Below are 8,347 nucleotides of genomic sequence, written 5' to 3' on the forward strand. Positions count from 1 at the left end.
TTTAGTGATGTTTATTAATAAATTCCATTAAAACTTAGTGTAATCTTTTAGCAATAGCTATTAATAAACGTCCCTAAAAGTAATTTTTGTGACACTTTTCCAAACGTCAACATAAATATTTATGTCCTCAAATTTATCCTTTTAGTGCCATTAGGTAAATGTCCCCAAAATTTATTTTTTGTGACACTTATAAAGTGTCATTAAAAGTATTTATTTGGTGACATTTATGCAATGTCGTAAAAAATAATTTTATTGATCACATTTAATAAATGTCACTAAAAAATATTTTTAGTTACGTTTGCCAAGTATCACCAAAAGAAATTTAAATGACGTCATTGTAAGAATTATGTGATCTTTGTAAAAGGTTTAGTGACAATTGCTAAATGTCGTGAAATCAAATATAATCGTCTCCAAAGCTTTTAACGACATTCACAATCATAGCAATGATGTAAACGTCACAAAAACCTTTTGGTGACGTTTCCTTAGATTCTAGTGGTGACATTTATGAAACGTCACGAAAAGTTTTTTTATTATAGTGAGAGATTTCCAAATGCATCCAAGTGATGTGATGATTCTTGAAATTGATGAACTGTTACAGGATAGTAGATATTCAGTAGTGTTCCTTGTGACGTTGAATAGCTGGGTTCTTGAATATTGTTAGGAACTATGGTGTTAAGATTCAATAAACCTCTATACAAACATGAGTAACCTTAAAAATTATTAACAATAGAAGAAGTTTGCATCTCAAAAACATTTGATAAGCATGGGTAATGCTCCTTGGCATTACTGATGTCAAAAACCATTAGATAAGCAATTGATGGGCATGGATAAGATGAGAAGTCACTAAATTGAGAAGCCATTGGGTCCGCAATTAGTGGGCATGGATAAGATGAGCAATTACTAATTTGAGAAGCCATTGGGTCAAAAACTGGTGGGTAACTTTGGCTAGCATTACCCATTATATTGTAACTATTCCGGTTCTGATCAGAATGATAAGATAATTTTCTAGTTTTAGTGGTCTTGCAGAGTACCCATTGATTAGACCAAAAACCCAGAATTAGAATAAGATGTAGAGAGCAAGAACAAATGAAACCACACAATAAGCAAAAAAATCAAGTAAAGAAGTAATTAGTAGAATAAGATGTACAAAAGGGACATTTTAAGGAACAAATGAAACAACACAATAAGAAAAAGAAAACAAGTAAACAAGTAAGAACTAATGATCAAAAACCTATTTATCTTATCCAAAACGATTTGAAAATGAAAATTCATGCATAATCCAATTTGTCTTTGAAGCATCTTTGCAGGATCTGTATTAATAATACACTAAACTTTTGGTGAGATCCACTACCTTCCCCCTGACATTCTTAACATAGGAGTCCCCGGAACTAGCCTTCCAGAATCTGTCACCGACTTGATGATCAAGTCTACATCCATTCATGCACTTCATTTTCAACGAAACAAAGAAATATAGAGCTTCATTGCACTTTTTACCTTCTTGGTTCACACCGACCATTACCAGTTTATTAGCTCTAAGGAGATTCCACGGCTCTGCATCGTAGACATCATAAGAATCGATGATGTTCGAAGGGATGCTTCCACCGAAAACCTTCTTCTTAAATAGCATACGATGAGCTCCTACACTAATGGCAAGAATCTAAAGGTCACAGGAAAACGACGTACACCTAAACTGATGTTCGTCATTCTTGAAGTAGTGAAAGACACCAATTCAATATTAGATTTAGTGTAATGAACTACTCTACTCTAAATATATATAGAAGAACTGAAGAAGAGTTGAGAGTTGAGTTTTTGACTGTGAATAAAGTCTCCTACCATCCTACGTGAGTAATGAAACTCTGCTCTACCTAAAATATATATAGAAGAACTAAAGAAGAGTGTAACATTGAACGGTGAACTACTTGAACATCTTTATATAGAAGCTACTTAAAAACTTATAATCACACGAACAAAAATGTGGATTCCTTAGTGATTTCAACGACGAATCGTGTCCATGAGTCCTCAGGATGTGCGGACTCTTAGTCTTAGATTGTACGAACAATTTGCTCTAACCTGCCTACATACTATCTTTGTTTTGATGTCAAAAATCCATTTTCTAATAAAACTCTTGTGTTTGATTAACCATTTTTCCTAATAAAATAACTTTTTGTGTTTTGTTTTTCTACTGTTGCTAGCAATAGTGTGCTGATGTGGCATTAAAAAGTGTCTATGTGGAAGATGAATATCAATCTACCACACCCACCAGCCTGTTTTCCCATTTCAAAATTAAAGTGTTTTTTTTTAAATGATGTGGCAGATTGCTATTGGTCTAAATTTCTTGTCAAAGGGAACAGACGATGTGAACTCAATCATGGGCCATCGATTCAATCATTTGGGTCCAATAGGGTTGATCCATAGGCATCATATATATATTGTCTGGTCTAGTTTATATTGTTTAGAGCCATTTACTAGACCACCCCCTTCTAATTTTGAATTTATTTAAACCTACCTTATAGTCTTCATTTTACTAAATACCCTTATTGTTTGTAATCTATTTGCTTAATCGACTTTTACTAAAAAGTGTTTGCTTTGCAATTTAAAAATAGTAACATGATCACCTAAACTGAATGGAAAATGTTCAAGAGCATGGGTTATGATTGTTTATTCCAAAGTTACCCCTTACACTTCTTTGCACAGAAAACAAAATTGACCAAATGAAACCAAATAGAGTGGTTACACGTCTTATTAGGAGCAAACGTGATATTTTTGTTTCTATTTTCTTTTGGTTAAATTTAGTCAGATGGGCATTAGTAGAACACAAACTATAGGGTAGGTTTTAATAAATCCATGAAACTATAGGGGGTGTTTTACTAAATGACCATATTTTTTATTATAGTTTTATTATTATTATTATTATTATTATTATTATTATTATTATTTAGAAAGCTAAACGTTCAGATTTCAGGGCATAAAAAGTTGTTCTTTTGGAAAAAAAAAATACTGGGCTAAAGTGTATTTAGCAATTTACAACAACAAATAGATCGTGAACCCTAGTGCAAGTAAGATTTGATCCCAAGCCTCCACTACAAATCTACAATCAATAAGAGGCCTTACCAAGGAACCAATTGGCACCTTTATACATTGAATGCAAAATTATGGCTTATAGAAGTTTTCTTTTAATTTGTAACTCATGACCAGCTAACAAGGTCAAGCAGGGCATTGATTCAACTGCCTGGTTAAACGAGTTGCAAATCAAGTCAAGGGTTTTCAAATACTTAGGTTAAGCTAGGTTGAAATCATGACCAAATAATGAGTCAAACAGTTTAACCGATGGATCAACAATGGTTTCAAAACACTGGTTTCTAAGGATAGAGAAGGTGTTGGGTTTTGGCTCATTGTGACAGGAGGGGTATTTTGGTAGGGAAATTGGCCTTGGCTTGTCCATCATGGATTAAGAGATTCAGGTTGGATATGTTCACATCAAAGGCTCTTATAGCATCTTTTGACATGGTGGGGTTTTATATAAATAGGGATGTCGGATGCAACTTGGGCGGGCCCAAACTTGAGCCAATGGTCGAGCTCAATAATAAGCTTGATAGTAAGGCAAGGGCTCGGTCATGGGCATGAACATTTTTTGTTAATAAGGGTTTAAGCCTGGCCCATGAAGAGGTCTATATACTACGATGATTTGGGCCTATGAACTTATAAACAAAATATTGGGGGAAATACTGAGAACTACTTTGTACCTTAGGGGTAGTGACACTTGGGTCGCTAAACGTTCATTTGCAATAAAGAGTTATTGCTTCTGTAGTTAGCATTCCATCAATTTTGATCTTTTAGGAGACCCTTTTACCCTTTCTTTTATTATATCCCCAAAGGGTTCGACTATGATATATAAAAAAACATGATATCTGAAAATTTTCTGACCAATCAACTGGAATCATAAACGTGGTAGCCAATCGGGTGTTATTTATCAAAATTTATGGGTGGGTTTTGATTGGTCAAAACTCTTCCCATACCATATCTTTTCCACATCATAGATTTTCCCATCCCCAAAATACAAGTTTTAAACTTTATGCGCTTTCAACTCTCATTGTTCTCTTGGTGAGCCAAATTGGACTTTTGGGGCTACAAACTTATAAATAAAATATTGGGAAAAACACATAGAACTACCTTATACTTTAGGGTAGTGAAACTTAGGTCGTGCTAATCATTCATTTGCAACAAAGAGTTACCCTATACTTTCTAGATTCCAACACTTTCCGTTGTTAACATTCCTTCAATTTTGAACTTTAAGGAGACCCTTTTTTACTCTCTATTTTATTACATCCCGAAAATACAAGTTTAGAACTTTATGGTAAATGCTATACCGCTAGCTTTCAACTCTCATTTATCTCTCTTAAACAAATTATCAAAAGGAAGAAGATAGAAAAAGTCCAAAATAGTGTTGAAGATGTAATAAAGGTGAGGGCAAACTGGTCTAATAAAAGTTCAAAATTCACAAAATGTTAACAATGAAAATAGACTGTTGGAATCTGAATGTATAGGACGTGGGCCAAGGCCTTCACAAAAAACCTAAGGTCCAAAATTGGAAATTTGTCAATTGAGATACCGGTTATTTTTGCCCCAATCCAACCAACAAGTTGTTTGTATGTTTTGGCCTAGAAATGGCAATGTGGTGGGGAAGGGACAGGGAGCCACTCCCCATCCCCGTCCTTATCCCTATTCCCGCCGCCAGGGACAAGGTTATCCCATCCTCATCCTTGTGGGGAATTTCACTCCCCATGATCTTTTTTTTATGATGTCACCTTTTGTTTTTTTTTTTTATTTGATTTAAAAAATAAATATAAATAATTAGAAAATTATAATGTCATTAAAATAGATCCAAATATATTCAAACATATTCAATTATATTATTTAAATATTAACATATATATATGTACATACATACATGCATACATACATAGTGGGCATCCCCAAAGGGCGAGGAATGCTCTCCCCATTCATTCAGGGGGAAATTATCCCATCCCCAACGAGCCGAGCCAAATATATTGGTGGGGGTACTTAGCCCCCAAACTTTTTGTTAAAACCATTATGTATATGGTTAGTAATTGGAGGCATGGTCAGAAGTGTAATAAAATGGGTTCTTGCCGAAACCACCCCCCCCCCTCAAAAAAAAATTGATTTTTTCTAAGAAAAAGCTATAATAGACTCAAAACCTTCATGGCCCATTTCTATGTAGACCTTACCTCCTCTATTCTCTATCTCATTTGGCTCCTCAAAAGAAAATACCTCTGCCACTGCCCATCCTCACACCATTCGAGGTAGGCCCACAAGGATTGGGGTAATGGAGAAAACTGCCATCACTATAGGTATGGTTTCTAATTAGGCACACAAATTTAGGATCAGGTTTGAGCCCAATAATTTTGCTCCAATCCAAGTCCAACACACACGCATATACCTACAATACATACATACATTACTACATACATACATACAAGTTAAATTATTTAAACCTCCATTGAATTTTGATCTCTCCAAAAACTTCTCCTGACTCTTGGGATAAAATATACTTACTACCCTTTTGTTAGTGTAATGTTTAGGCATGCCAATTAGTCGGGTTCAGTACAGGTTGATGTCAGACTCTAACCCAACCTGACTTCGTAACTTGCAATTAGACCTGGCAAAAAGTTGACCCAACCCAACCCGAAAAAATAGGATTACGGTCTCATTTTTAGCAACCCGAATGTGAAAATGACATGACCCGACCCGACCCGAAACTGAGTTGGGTTGGGTTGGGTCATGGGTCAACCCGCTGACCCAATTGTCAAGTCTAATTGGAATTATTTATGCATTGTTAGAAATTTCCACTCTTTAATTTTTTCTTTTAATCTTTACTTTTTATTGTTTACTCTTTAAATTGTTAAATGTCCAATTTTTTATTTTATATTTGGAATTTTAAAGTTAATTCTTTTAATTTTGATATTTTTCATGTAAATTTTCTTTATTTTTTAAATTTCAATAATTTTTTGGGATGACCCGAATTGACCCATGGGTCAACCCTAACCTGAACATTTAGGGTTAGGGTCTAGCATTTGACAACCCAAAATACCTTGACCCAACTCGAACCCGACCCACCCAGCCCGATTGCCAAGTCTACTTGCAATTTTCAAATTTGCCTACGACTATAGGGTTCAATCCAATATTGACCAGCTTTAACCCACTACCTTTTTTTAATAACACATTTTGGAAACTAAAGGACATTAATTTAAGTTGAAATTTGGCTTTATAAGTTCTAAGGTGTCACATTTTTCCATTAGGGCAGGTCAAGCTAGGTTTACCGTTTAACTCAAACTCAATCCATTGACATCCCTAATTTGCCAATGGATGATGTTGCATTAAAAAATTAGAAATGAAAATCAAATAAATAATGGTGAAAAAATTAAAGATAAAATATGAAATAAAAATATTTGAAAAATAACTGAAAATAAAGTGAAATAGAAAATAAAAGAAAATGAAAGAAAAGTAAAACAAAATATAAATTAAATTTGATTATACAATGTTAAGTTATATATTCACCCTTTACTTGTACGCATACATAGCATGCACCTGTCTATCTATCTATCTATCTATCTATCTACACACACACACACTCAAAAGTAAATGTGCATGTTCTTTGAACATGTCAATTTTAGACAATGAGGATGATGATGATAGTAATAATATGTTCCACATTTTTCAAAATTTTTTTATATTTTTGTGAATAAAAATAATTCTTATTCATCACACATTTATTTGTTTAATATGATGAACATATGATATTAGATATATGCCCAAATTATTTTTATAAAATTTATTCATTTTTCTAACTTGTGATTTTATTTTTTATTTTTATTATTTAATTATGACATCAAGGGCTAACATATTTGACCTATCACCAAACCTGATAACAACTTCACTTTTGGGTTAGTCTTGAATTTAGTATGTCATTACCATCATCAATAAAAACAAATATTTTTTATTACACATTTTTTAATATGATTAATAAAATATATAATAAAAAAGTATTAGATATGTGTCCAATTTTTTACAAAATTTATGCATTTTTTTTTAATTTTTTGTTTTTATATCTTTTATTAGTTAATTATGATATCAAGGGATGAAAAATTGACCCAAAAGGCTAAATTGTTGACCCTCAACCAGCAACTAGGAAAACAATTTAATTTTTTGGGTTGACTTTATATTTTGTATTTAATTTCCATCATCAATAAAAATAATTATTGTTTGTCACACTTATTTTATTTAATATGATTAATATAAAATGTTAGTGATTTTTTGTATTTTATATTTTTTGTGCTTTTATCTTTTTAAAAAATGATATTATTTAATTCTAACACCGAGTGTTGGCACATTTTACCTAAAAGGTTGAATTGTTGACTTGCCACCAAATAGGAAAACAATTTCATTTTTGGATTAGTTTTATATTTTATTTTTTATTTCCAACATCAGTAAAATAATTATTGTAGTAAAACAATTATGTGTATCATATGTATTTTTCTTTCATATGATTAATATAAAATATTAGATATGTGTTTAGTTTTTCCACAATTTTATGTAATTTTCTTTTAAAATGTGTATTAATTATTTAGCCATGACATAATCATCATGGATTGGCCCATTTTTTATTTGACTTGGATGGTTGAATTACGTACCCACCACCAAGATGGAAGAATGTTGTCATTTTTGGATTGTTTTAAATATGGCTTTTTTTTTTTGTATTGCCAAAAGTATTGGATATAGATATAATTAGCATAATTTATTTGAAGTAAAAAAATGATAAAATTTATTAGCGGGAAAAATAATTTAAATATAGGATTTAATGAGAGGAAATAAGAATTAATACCTTAAATATAGGTCTTAATGAAAGAGAATTGAACAAGGTAAAAAGAATTTAATATTACATTTTTGCCCTCACACTTAGAGAGGGGCCAAATTAAAAGATGAGGGCATTTTAATAAAAAATATGATACAATGAAAGAAATTAATACCTTAAATATACAACTTAATGAGAGGAAATTAAATAAAATGAAAAGTAATACTTCAAATTACAGTTTTCCCTCACAATTAAGGAGGGATCAAATTTAAAATAGGGTTATTTTAGTCATACAAAAGTCCTACACTATAATTGATACTTTTAATAATATTATGGATATAAATATATTCTATGTATAATAATATATTAACAAGAGTATAGTATATTGAAAGCCATTGGCTTAGAATGGAAAAAAGAAAGAAAGGCATAGGCCTATTGCCAGACCAGGCCCGGGCTTATGTTCCAGGCCCCAGGGTC

This window comes from Nelumbo lutea, chromosome 6, assembly GCF_056320005.1.
Source record: "Nelumbo lutea isolate HS-2025 chromosome 6, American lotus-T2T, whole genome shotgun sequence".
In the NCBI taxonomy this organism is placed as follows: domain Eukaryota; kingdom Viridiplantae; phylum Streptophyta; class Magnoliopsida; order Proteales; family Nelumbonaceae; genus Nelumbo; species Nelumbo lutea.